At 46.9% G+C, this 11,922-nt stretch overlaps 1 long non-coding RNA gene across 1 annotated transcript; it reads left to right on the top strand.

Moving 5' to 3' along the window:
- Positions 1–979: 979 nt before the first annotated feature.
- LOC150014521 (uncharacterized) lies at positions 980–3,057 on the top strand. Its single transcript, XR_016509935.1, has 2 exons — positions 980–1,150; positions 2,765–3,057. It is a non-coding gene; the product is annotated as an uncharacterized LOC150014521 (long non-coding RNA).
- Positions 3,058–11,922: the final 8,865 nt, after the last annotated feature.

The following is an 11,922-nucleotide window of genomic DNA, read 5'->3' as shown; positions in this document are numbered from 1 at the left end:
CTGGAAGGACCTACTCCTCAAGGCTGCAGCTCTATTTTTAGCCTTGAATCCATCAATAAATGGAGCCTGGCAGAGCAGACAACTCCTGGCTTCCTGATATTAATAAAAACAGAAAGTGACCATTTGTTAAGTGCTTTCTGTGTGCTGGGCATCATGCGAGGGGCTCCACATGGTTTATCTACTTAAATCTTTGCAACATTCCTATGGAATAACTACTCTTATTATCACAGGTTAGGAACTTGCCTGAGGCCACACAGCTGATAAGCACCAAATACAGATCACACCCAGGTTTGTGGGACTCCAAGTCCATGCCCTTTCCTCCTTCCCATTCGGTCTAATAAAACATGACCCTGACCATTGGGAAGTCTTACTGGTGAGGGGGTTGGGGGCGAGGCGGACACGTCAACACGTAATTACAGCACTAGGGAGGTGCTGCAGGGCAGGGGGCAGCCACATGCTCCAACTGGTCAACTGGTTTGTCACTGAGAACAGAAACCTGGAACTGGAAGTCCCCAGATGGGGAAAGGCTGGACGATCATTGTGGGCAGAGGCAACAGCACAGGCAAAGGCAAGGGAGTGTCAAATGAGGCCTGCTCAGAAAACAGTGACTAGTCTGGTGGGGTCTGGGGAGAGAAGGAAAATGAGGCTGGGCACGCAGAGCAGGAAAAGATCCCAAAAGATCTTAAATTCCAGGGGGTTCCTGAATTCTGGATTCTCGAAGGACTAGAAGAGTGCCATGGTTACGTCTGAGTGTTAGTGTGGAGAATGGATTTGAAGGGGAGACCGGGGCAGGGGAGACAAATAACCACAGTATTCTTACTACTCATAGTAATAATAGCTTCCATTTGTTGAGGACAAACTATGTGTGTTAGGCATCATATGAGGTGCTTTGCCTAAGTTACCCCCTAATACCCATAGCAGGTGCCCAATCACTGGCAGCTGTTTGGAGGTTATTATTATCCCTCTTTTCCAGGTGAGGAAACAGACGCTTTGAGAGATCAAGTGACTGCCCAGAGCCATTAGGATTGGAATCTGAGTCTGAGTGACTCCAAAGACCTTGATGCTACACTGGCCAGATGGAAGGGTGTGTAATAAAAACAGTTTCAGGCAACGGGACATTGATCTGAAGTCCAGGAATGGAGAAGATAAGGTCGGTTTCAAAGATAATTGAGAGGCAGATTTTTTGTTTTGTTTCGTCCTTTAAATAAGTTTATTCACACACATGGAGGATATAGTTACATTACTAAGGTTACAAAGCTTTCCTGGGGCCAGAACTGGGCAGACTCAGCTGGAGAAAGGGCACTGTTTCTACAGGGCAGTGGCTGCAGGGGAAGAAAAGGGCAAGGTCTAAAGTTCAGTGTGTCTGGCAGCTCCAAGGTCCCCCATGATTGGAGGCACAGCCAGGGCTTGGGGTTCAGAGAATCCGTAGCAAGTGGCATGGGTGAATGAGGAGGGGGTCAATCTGCATCTCACCTGCATCTGACATTTGACATCAGTGGGGTCAAAAGCCTCCAAGGAGGAAGGAAACATACTCCCCCCCCCCAAACAATAATGTCAAAATGTCAAAGAGACGCACAGGAGCCAAGGAAAAGAGCTCCCAATGGCCAAAGCTGGAAGAATTGAGCTACAAAATAAGTGAAGTAGCATTGTATTACAACCCAAAGTATGAAATAAATATCCATGAGTCCAGATTGGTACAAATAAATGATTGAATAAATGATATAAATGATTAAATAAATGATATAAACAAATGATTGGGAAGAATCAAGCCTCCCAGTAAAATTCCAAATTATTTATGTCTCTATTCTCCCCTCAAGGAGGTGGTGCATACTCTCCATTGCTTCAGTGTGGGCTGCATGTAGTGACTTGCTCCCTAAGAGTACAGTGTGGAAGGGTGGGACAGAGGGACCTTCTCAGTGGAGAAACCTGACAAGCACTACCTCAGCCAGGAGATCAGGTCAACATCAACACGATAAGTCAGGTTGATACGATGTGTGTCCATCAGCAGCCTTGGTCAGAGTGCCAGCAGCCCCTGGCAGCCTGGGAAAAGGCCTGCTTTTCATAAACATAAGCATATCCACCTGAAGCAGCCCCAGCTCCGGTTTACTTCTGGCTGTGTCTGTCCATGACCTTGAGGGGTTGGGATCAGGAGCCCTGGAACACCTGCTGTCACCTCAGCTACTAGAAGCTCAGAGGCGCAGGAAATCCAATCACTTCGGCTGCAGCCCAGGACTAGAGGTACAGCTATGTTCAGTGGCATCTCAGGAGGGCTCTGTCAGAGGCCCAGCACTGAATTTGACTGGGATCACCAGCTATAACAGAGTTCACATTGTCTGGTGGCAGTGGGCATGACCTTAGGGGAAGAGGAGCAACAGTGTCTAGAGGAGGTACCAGCAGCTGAGGTCAGAGGGACACCAGCACCTGGAAACATCAGCAGAATCCTGCTGGTGGCCCTGAGGTATAGCCATGTCCATCTTAGGCAAGGACCCAACCTCGGGACACAGAGTTGCATGCACTGTGTTCGGAAACCTCTTGCCTCAGGCCCAGAGGGTCTGCTTCTGATTTTTCAGTCATGAGGTCAACAGCCTTGGACATGTCCTTCAGTAAATCAGAGAACTCACGTCAGAGGCAGGCCTAGGCTTGTCTCGGTGGAGCTGTGGACAGCCGTAGTGACCTCTGGCCAAGAAGCCCACTGCTGAGTGGCAGTGCAGGGGGCTGCTTCTGGGAAAGCATGATTCCCAGTGACTTTCTGTTCTCCTTCCAGGTGTTCTTCACTGGCTGCTCGGTGTGGTCCAGATCAGCCCCCCTTTTCTTTTGATTCCATACCAGTGACCTAGGATGAAGAATGTGCACAAAAATCATCCAGGGAAAATGAACTTTACTCCTCCTTCCCCCTCCCTAGCAGCGGGAGAGGCCACTTTACAAAAATCAGTCCATCTCAGGGACGCAAGACGGAGAGCTTGCCCCTAGCTGAATCCATGCGGGCTCCAGGATTATGCCTCTGCTTAACATCACATATGACACTTTGTTTGCGTCATTAAATATTCTTTGAAAACATTACCTCTTCCCATCTTAAAATTCTTAAAGCAATAACTTTGCAGTGAGAAGTCTGGAAAACACGATCTTACCACGTGATGGAGGTTACTATCACCTGTGTGTCATGTGGCTATCAAATGTCCCTGATATGATGTAACATTCTTGCCCTCTGTGGCATTCTTGCCCCAAACCCTTAAGACCAGTTTAGTCAGGAGAAAAACATCAGAAAAACCCAAGTTGAGGAATATTTCACAAAATACCTGCATATTACTCCTCAAAACTATCAAGGTCATGAAAAACAAGGAAAGACTGAGGAACTGTCACAGACCAGAGGAGACTGTGAGACATGACAGCTAATTGCATTGTGTACCAGAGCACCATATGACAGGTAAACACAAACTGTTTCAGGGTACTGCTCTGGACCTTGAAACAGAAAAAGAAAACATCAATGAGAAAACTGGTGAAATTCAAATAAAGTTTGTAGCTTAAACAGGGACATTATCAATGTTGGTTTCTTAGCTGTAACAAATGTCCCATGATAATGTAAGATGCTAACAGTGGAAGGAAATGGGTGAGGGGTCTATAAAACCCCGTATATTATATCCTCAGCTTTTTTTGGGAGCCTAAACTTATTTCAAGAGAAACCATTTATCAGAAAGGGGGAAAAAATCCCCACAAAACCCACTCTCCTGGGCTTCCATGATATTGTGCCACTATATTCTTCCTTTGTGTGTGTGTTCTTACTAAATGACAGCCACCACATCAGGTACTGTGAATAAAGTGGCCAACAGGGCAGACCCAGTCTGGTTTCTGCTCTCATGAAAATATAATTTAGAGAAGGAACTTTGGACTGAGTTGGACTTGAGGTTGAACCACCCGCTCTGCTTCTCCCTAGATATTTCATGATCCCAGGTAAGTCACTTCATCTACTGAAACTTCAGTTTTCCTCCTCTGTTAAAAGTGAATAATGATGCATGTACACTTCATAGTATTGATATGAAGATTCAATCAGATGATATACAAAAACCCCAACCCATAGTAAATGTTCAATAAATATTTATTAAAGAAACCATCTGACACCTGGGTCATGCCTGCAGCCTCCCATGCATTTCCTCTAGCTCTAGTTTCACTTCTATGGAAGCAGCTTAATGCAAGAAGCAACCAGGCACAACAGCAGCAAAAAGGTAAATCCTGGTGATAAATAAGTAAGGCTATAAAAAAGAAGTGCTGTTATGAATCAGTGGAGGAATCAGCAAACAATCTGGTAAAAGGCATTGGGCCAAAACCTGGGCAAAACCTTACTTTGATTACTTTTTATGACAATGAGACATTTTAGAATATAAGGAGACAGAGAGACTGCCTGAGTTCTTAAATCAACTCTGCCACTTACTAACTCGGGCAAGTTACTTAATCTCTCTATGCCTATTTCCTGATCTGTAAAATGGGATAATAATGGTACTTACCTCATAGACTTGGCATAAGGATTAATATAGATTAACTAAAATAGGTAAATATAGGATTAAGATAGGTAAAGCATTTAGACCAGTCCCTGGCTCAAAGTCACACTGTATGTTTTAGCTATCACTGCCTATTTATCCCCAATACCACATGATGCGAATAGGACCTCTGTTCCCCCTTTCTTTTCCCAATGGTGGGAGACTTCCATTATCCAGATGGACCAGAATAGCAGTTCACTTGGTCTTAGGGGACCTGGTCAAGTCTCTGCCATAATGACCAGGGCATTCCATAGCGGGAGGTCTTTTCACTTATACAGATTATTTCTTTATAGCAGCAGTCGGATGTCATTGGTGATATCCAGTCTCAACTCTAACCTCATCTGTGACGCTGACAGCCAAATAGTGATAGCTTTCAATATGGATTACATAATAGCTTCCTTTTTTTTTTTTTTTTTTTGTAGTAAAGCTTATTTGTAAGAAAAGATTTACAGAAAAATGAATGGAAGACTAGTATAGAGAATTCCCAAACACCTGGCATTCAGCTTCCCTTGTTATTAACATTATCTTGTCTTTTTTGAAAAAGATTTTATTTATTTTTAGAGAGAGGGGGAGGGAGAGAGAAAGAGAGGGAGAGAAACATCAATGTGTGATTGCCTCTAGCATGACCCCAACTGGGGACCTGGCCCACAACCCAGGCATGTGCCCTGACCAGGAATTGAAACTGCAACCTTTTGGTTCATAGGCCAGCACTCAATCCACTGAACCACACCACTCAGGGCTTAGCTTGTCTTTTAAATTCAACATTAAGTCTTTGAGATGCATCCACACTGATATATAGATCTAACTTATTCATTCTGACTGCAGTGTGGTATTCCATTCACCTGGAGGCTTTTCATCATCTCTCACGGCACAGGTGTTAGTGCCAGGAATCCCACCTTCCTCTTAGTGAGGTCCATAAAGTCTGAGTTCTGCAATGAAAATACATGCGTAAAAGCAATGTTATAAATGTCATCTAGTTTTCAGTGTTAAGAATCAATCTACAGGCAAAGTATGGCAAACTGAATTACCTTTACAGAATAAAATGTGCATGCTACAAACCTTGACAAGGCAAAAGTAAAAATTGAGTTGATGGAGGAAGGCAAAAATTGGGAGGGGAAATTATTCATCTCACACAGAGGAGAACCAAAGATACACTCTAAAGAAGAAATAGACATTTAAGCCTACTATTCGAAGTCATAATTGTAACCAATAGAAAAAATAAAAATATGAATTTAAAAAAATTGGGGAGGAGAAAAGGGAAAAGGATGGTTGATGAAATCATCACAGTAGGGAATCCGTAGATACTGTTAACATTAGTAAGTCAAGTAACAGAGTGTGAGTACATTATTCACAGATATGAAAGTAACATAAGAAAAAACTAAAATGACAACAGTAAAAAAAAAATTTAAAAAGGAAAGAAACAAAAGAAAAAAGGAAGGTTGATCCCAAGTTGGGAAGTGAGAGGACATTTTAAAGTTATTTCTAACTTTTATATTGGGCTTAAACGCGCATTTTTATCTGTATGAATTATATTTTTATATTTGAAATAATAAAAATAATTAGGCAAAAATGTAGATCTGATCCTGACATTTCCCTAGGGGTTCAAGCACCCAACTCTCAGTCACCTTAGGATCAAGTTTAAACTCTCAGATCCCAGGCCCTTTGATTTCAGACCTCTGGCTTCAGGCACCCACCTACTTCTGCTCTGGAGCCCGAGGGATAGGCACCTCCTCCGGGAAGTCCTCTGGAGGGAGAGTGCGCCCTCTGCTGGTGCCAAGACAGTAGCACGTCTGGGGGGACGCCCTTTGCGTATCATCGGAGACTACGCCCCCAACCCTTACCCAGGCCTCCTCGCGTCACGTGATTCCAGCCCCTTTCCAGATGCGGTGGACCCCTTCACTGGGTAGCCAGGGGAGTGCAGGTGAGAGCTTCTGGACGGTTTGGAGCCGGATTCCTGGAGCGGTAAGGGACTCTCCTTGTCAGGCCTGCGAACCTGGTTGCAGTGTCTAGCAGAACGGGACTGATGTGAGGGGGACCGGGAGACGGTAGGGATCAACCCCCTTCGGTGTCTGCTCCGTAAGGAGTGGTTTAGAGCTGGGCTTTCTGCTGGGGAGAGGATACTGGCTCTTCCACTCCTAACTACGTGTCCTTTGGAGGAGTCAATAAACATCTCTATGTCCTCACTGCCAGTGTGAAATGAAATAATGCATAAAACTAAGTAGTCAATAATTGGTAACTATTAATATTACATCCCATTTAACCGAAAGTGTAAACCCTCAGAGACAGGAAGACCTTAAGGTCGCTACAGCTCAACTCTATTTGATGGCAGGTCTTTTCTTCCTCACCCGGGGTGCAGGTCCTACTGGGGTGCATACGTCACTGGGTGCTGTATCAGGTCCCTGTGGCTCCAGGCCTCAAGAGTGGGTAGGGCCTGGGGGTGGCACCTGGTAGAGAGGCTGTCTCCTACATTCCCAGTGGCTTTTCGTGCTGAATGGGCTGGTGAGTCAGACCCTCCGTGATGAAGTCTCTTCTCTGTCTCCTCACTGGGTCCCCCACGCTCTGCTTTGGTCCCCTCTAGGTAGACAGACATGCCCCAGGAAGGGGCTGCAAAGGGTTCCAGCACAGAGGACCCTGTTCTCAGTCCCCATCGAAACTGCGGGCTTTTCCAGGAGGATATGGAAGAAGCTACCTCCGTGTCAATCCTGGCCCCAGACCTACTTGGAGAGAGCTCTGAGGCCCGAGCCTGGGCTGGCAGAAGAAAGAGGGTGCACAGGGAAGGGACCCATCGAGGTGCCAGCTCCCAGGCTGAGGGTGCTCCTGGGGCCAGCCTGAAGGCCAAGGCCCACTTGGCGGTCCTTGGTGTGCAAGCTGCGGGACAAAGCCAGGATTCGGTCCCTGGCCCTAAGCTCCACACCCAGCTGCCCACAGTGCCTGCTCAGGGAAGGACTCGGGTCTCCAAGAGGCTCCAGGCTTCTCCGCACAACATCTTAGACGAACACTGGGCCAGGAACCGTTGTGGCATGTGTGCGGGTCTCCCAGAGAGAGTTTTGGTGGGCAGGGAGAGGCCAGCAGTGGTGGAGAAGATGAGCTGCCCCAGGACCGGAGAGGTCAGAGAAGGAGGGAGGAGTTCTCCAGGGTGTGATGTAAGAAGCCCCACCTTCATGAAAGAGGAGCCCCCCCAACGGGAACTGCCATCCTCACTGGACTCAGCCCCTGTGCCGGCAAGAAAGAAAAGCAGGAAGCATAAGGCCTGCGCAGAGGGTGGGGTGGGCGTCGGTGGCTTCCTGTGGCTTGGTCAGAGCCCTGGTAGGGGCAAGCCCCAGTGTGTGGGAGATCCCCGACAAGGTGCTGACTTGGCATCATTGGGAGGCCTTTGCGGGCCTCTTTCTCCAAAGGACACTGGGTCTGGGCCAAGAGATTCAGGTGGAAGTTGTGTGGGATGTGCCTCAGGGACTGAGAAGCTCAGGTGTTTGCCCGCAGCAGCGGGTGGGGCCCAACCAGGCAGCCCCCACGACCCTGTCGAGTCCCCACTGCCCAATGGAGGGGAGTCCCTCAGGCTAGCTGCCCAGGATCCTGCACAGAGCCCGGCACTGTGCCTGGGAGTGTCTGGAAAAGCTTCCACAGAGTGGCAAGAAGCTGAGCAGGTCATTGTGGGGGCTGGTGGCGATGATGGTCCTGCTGCCTCACACAACCAAGAGGAGCTGGAGGTCGAGGCTCAGCCAGTATCCAGGGGGAGGCTGGGGCAAAGACTCGCTGCTCCCACTAACACCCCTGCCAGCTCCCCAGAGTCTGCAGCCAGCAAGACTTGCTCAGGCTCATTCGCGGGGCAGAGAAGATCCAAGTGTGCTAAGTTGGGGAGGCGTCCAGTGCTCCCTACCGAGGATCAGGGCACAGACAGAAGCTCAGACAACTTCAGCCAGGACCAGCCAGCAGCATCCAGCCCAGGAGGCTTCCCCAAACTGGTAGGTTGAGTCTGAGAGGCTGGGAGAGGAAGGGCCAGGCCAGTCTCCAAATGCCATGCTTGTCAATGGATTTAACAGAGTTAAGCAGTATAGACTTTTAATGGCTGTTATCCTTCATGCCCATTTTATACATGACTAAACTGAGGCCCACTAAGTCAGGAAACTGAAAATAAACTACATTGGCTGACATCTTGTGAGGGATCAATATCTTTTGGAATCGGTAAGTTCAAATCTTGCCTTTGCTCACTTCCTAGCTAGTGACCTTGGAATATTTTTTAACCTCTCTGTTTCCTCATCTGTAAAAAAAGGAAATACTAATTCTAATTGAATGGGGTTGCTTGGAGGATTAAATAAGATGATGGTGTCAAATTATGTGCATAGAACAGCATATGGCACAAGGTAAATTACTTAATTTATGTTAAATTGGCCTTTGCTGTAGTGTCCATGTTAGCCTTATAAGGTGGGCATTGGCTCCATATTTCCAGATGGGGAAACTGAGGCTCAGGGAAGTTCACAGACTTCTCCAAACTCACACACAGTGTGGGAGTCAGTTCCCTTTATTGTTCTTCTACATATTATAATTGTCATTTTATTAATAATTATAGCTAACATGTTTATATACCAAAGTCAGAAGATGGCTCTGTTTTTGGTGTATACTTCTCATGTAGTTGAATTTTTATCACATATGTGTGCGAGGCTCTTCATTTTCACATGAAGCCTGGAGAGGTAATATAACAGGCCTCAGGTCACATATCTGGTAAATGATGGAGCCGGGATAGAAACATAGACAGTCTGTCCTGAGAGCTCATTGCACTGCCTGCTTGAGCATCTTCCCTGCTGGGGCAGGTTACTACTGTTACTGTCAGAAATACTATCTAGCCTGCTTTCCGTGTGCTGAGTACTGTTCTAAGCGCTTTATCTTCAGTTTTGCTGAAGTAGATGTCACTGATATAAACCCATTTTACAGATTTGGACACTGACGCTCAGAGAGGTGAAATGACTTGTTCACAGCCAAGCAGCAAATTAGCAGAACTGGTATAGGAACCAGTGAGCTGCCTGTGAGATTTACCACTATTTGGTGCTATAATTACATAAAAAATGCAGTTACATTGTCTTTGTAAGCATCACTCAAAACCATTATTTTTTAATAAAAAATCTAATGTGTGTTTATCATAGAAAATAAAGAAGAAATAAAAATCCCGTTGTCAACATTCAGAGCTCTCTCCTGTTGACATTTTGGTGTATATCCTTTTTACCCCCATCTTTTTCCTATACATATATATCTTTTCTTTGCCTAGGAATGAAATCATGTGTGCCATATTTTATAACCCTATTTTTTTGTATTTAATTTTTTTTCACAATTAATTGTTAGCGCAGAATGAAGAAATCCCTCTGAATGCCTCCCAGCCCCATTGCCTTTCATCTGCAGATAACCCCCGTTACCAGTCTTTCCAGTCTTCTCTCTGTGAACTTCGATACGTATGTGAACACCTACATATTCTGCCTTCTTATCTATAAATAGGCTCATATTACGCCTTGGTACTTTGTTTATTTTTCATGTGCTGTAGTATTTGAAGATTTTTCCAGGTTGGTATGTACTGTTCTGGAGAATCCCTGAGTCCTGCATCTTAGCAGTTACCGACATATTTGTCACAGGCCCTGCCAGGACTACAGGATGGGCTGGGACTTCCCTTTCTCACTTCCTACCTCTGTAGCGTGGTTCAGAGCACAAAGCCTGGTGACCGACAGACTGGCATTAGGTCCTGGCTTTGCCACTACCTGAGTGATGTAGGCAAGTGACATCGCCTTTCTGGTATATCTCATAGGGCGGTGTTGAGGGCACGAGGTGACTTGTGCTTGGCATTTAGCAAGGTTCCTGGTGCAAGAAAAATACTCAAAATTGTTACCTGCTATTGAGGTACAATTTTGCTCTGCTCTAAGTAATGCTGGGGTGAACATTGCTGCACATCTGGCTTCTCCCCATTTCACATTAGTTATTTGGGCCAGCTGCCTAGAGCTGGGACTCCTGGGGCCACAGTATTTTGAGGGGCTAGTTTGAGCTTGGTGGAGGTGCCTGCCTGCCTTGTCTGGAAGCAGCTCATGGCTGCTCTCGCCTCCAGGCCCCGTCCTTGACTCTGAGGCATAGCCTGTCATCCCACAGCTTTCCAAATAACTCGTTACCATGGCAACTGGTGCCAGCTGCAGGAGAATTGAGGCTGGCCATGACAAGGATGGGCGATTGAGGACAGGGCTGGGTGGGGTGTGGGCATTGTGTCCAGCTGGTCTGGAGCCCCTTTTAGGGCCCTAGCCCCTTCTGGAGGCAGCCTGACTTGTGCCAGGGGCAGACAGATGGGTTTAAGGTCGGGCTCTGTTTCTTACTACGGGGCAACTTTAGATGAGAGATGCCTCTTCTTTGAATCTTAGTTTCCTCCTCTATGAAATGGGGGAGTCAGCTGGGTCCCAGAGCTGCTAGGATCTGGTATGTGAGGTTGGTTTTGTTGTACTCCACTGCTTTGAAGTAGAGGCTCCTGAAGGGGTGTGGGGAGATGGATTGAAACGCCATTTCTTCTCTGTCCTGAGCTCTGCAGTGGCCAGTGAGGTCTGGAGCTGTTCTGTGGATGGCAGGGCACATGGGGAGGGCAGCTCTACCAGAGCCCCCTGCTCTGCCCATCACAGCCAAGGAGGCATGGAGCTCCTCTGTCCCCACCCTTGTTCCCAGCCTCCTGTGTGTCAGGAGGTGTATGAGGGAGCACTGTGTTTCTCTAACAGATGGGTGACCTAAGAATAGACCTTCTTATTGCATTCTTATTGTATACGAGGAGCTTCACATATGGTACCATCTCATACTTAATTCTCACCATAGCATTGAAAGTCAGTGTTCATACCCCTGCCTTGCCGATTAAGAAAACTGGGACTCAGAGAAGATAAATGATTCACTCAGGGTCACACAGCAAGTGAGTGGTGAAGCCAGCATTTAAATCTAGGCCTGTAAGACTCAAGAGTTCCACACTCTGAGCAAGCTCCCAAGGGCTTGGCTGAGGGGTTTGGGTTTTTATGGAACTTTATTCTAACTTGTTCAACAAGCAGGAAGTGGGAGACAGTTACCAGAGAGTCGACATACAAACTGAAGGCCAGCAGACCCTTGATACCTAGAGAGCAATTGAGTCTTCCCTGGGGAGGGGTGGGTAGGAGGGTTTTAAGGTTAGGGTAGGGCAGAGGACAGGGCTGTGTGAGCTGGGTCTGGGGTGAGGAAGTAGGTGTTCAGCAGGGAGATAAGGTAGGAAGGGGTTACCAAGAGGAGGACAGAGCAGGTGCAAAAGTCTAGAGGCAGGAGGCAGGTTGGAGCCTTATGCAGAAAGGTCTTTGCTCCTAGTTGGTTTTTTCTGCCTTAAAGTCTGTTTCATCTGTTGTTAATATAGTTACAAACC

The sequence above is a fragment of the Furipterus horrens genome, unplaced genomic scaffold, assembly GCF_987537825.1.
Source record: "Furipterus horrens unplaced genomic scaffold, mFurHor1.1.pri manual_scaffold_3, whole genome shotgun sequence".
NCBI lineage: Eukaryota > Metazoa > Chordata > Mammalia > Chiroptera > Furipteridae > Furipterus > Furipterus horrens.
This window is presented reverse-complemented; position numbering and strand designations above follow the sequence as displayed.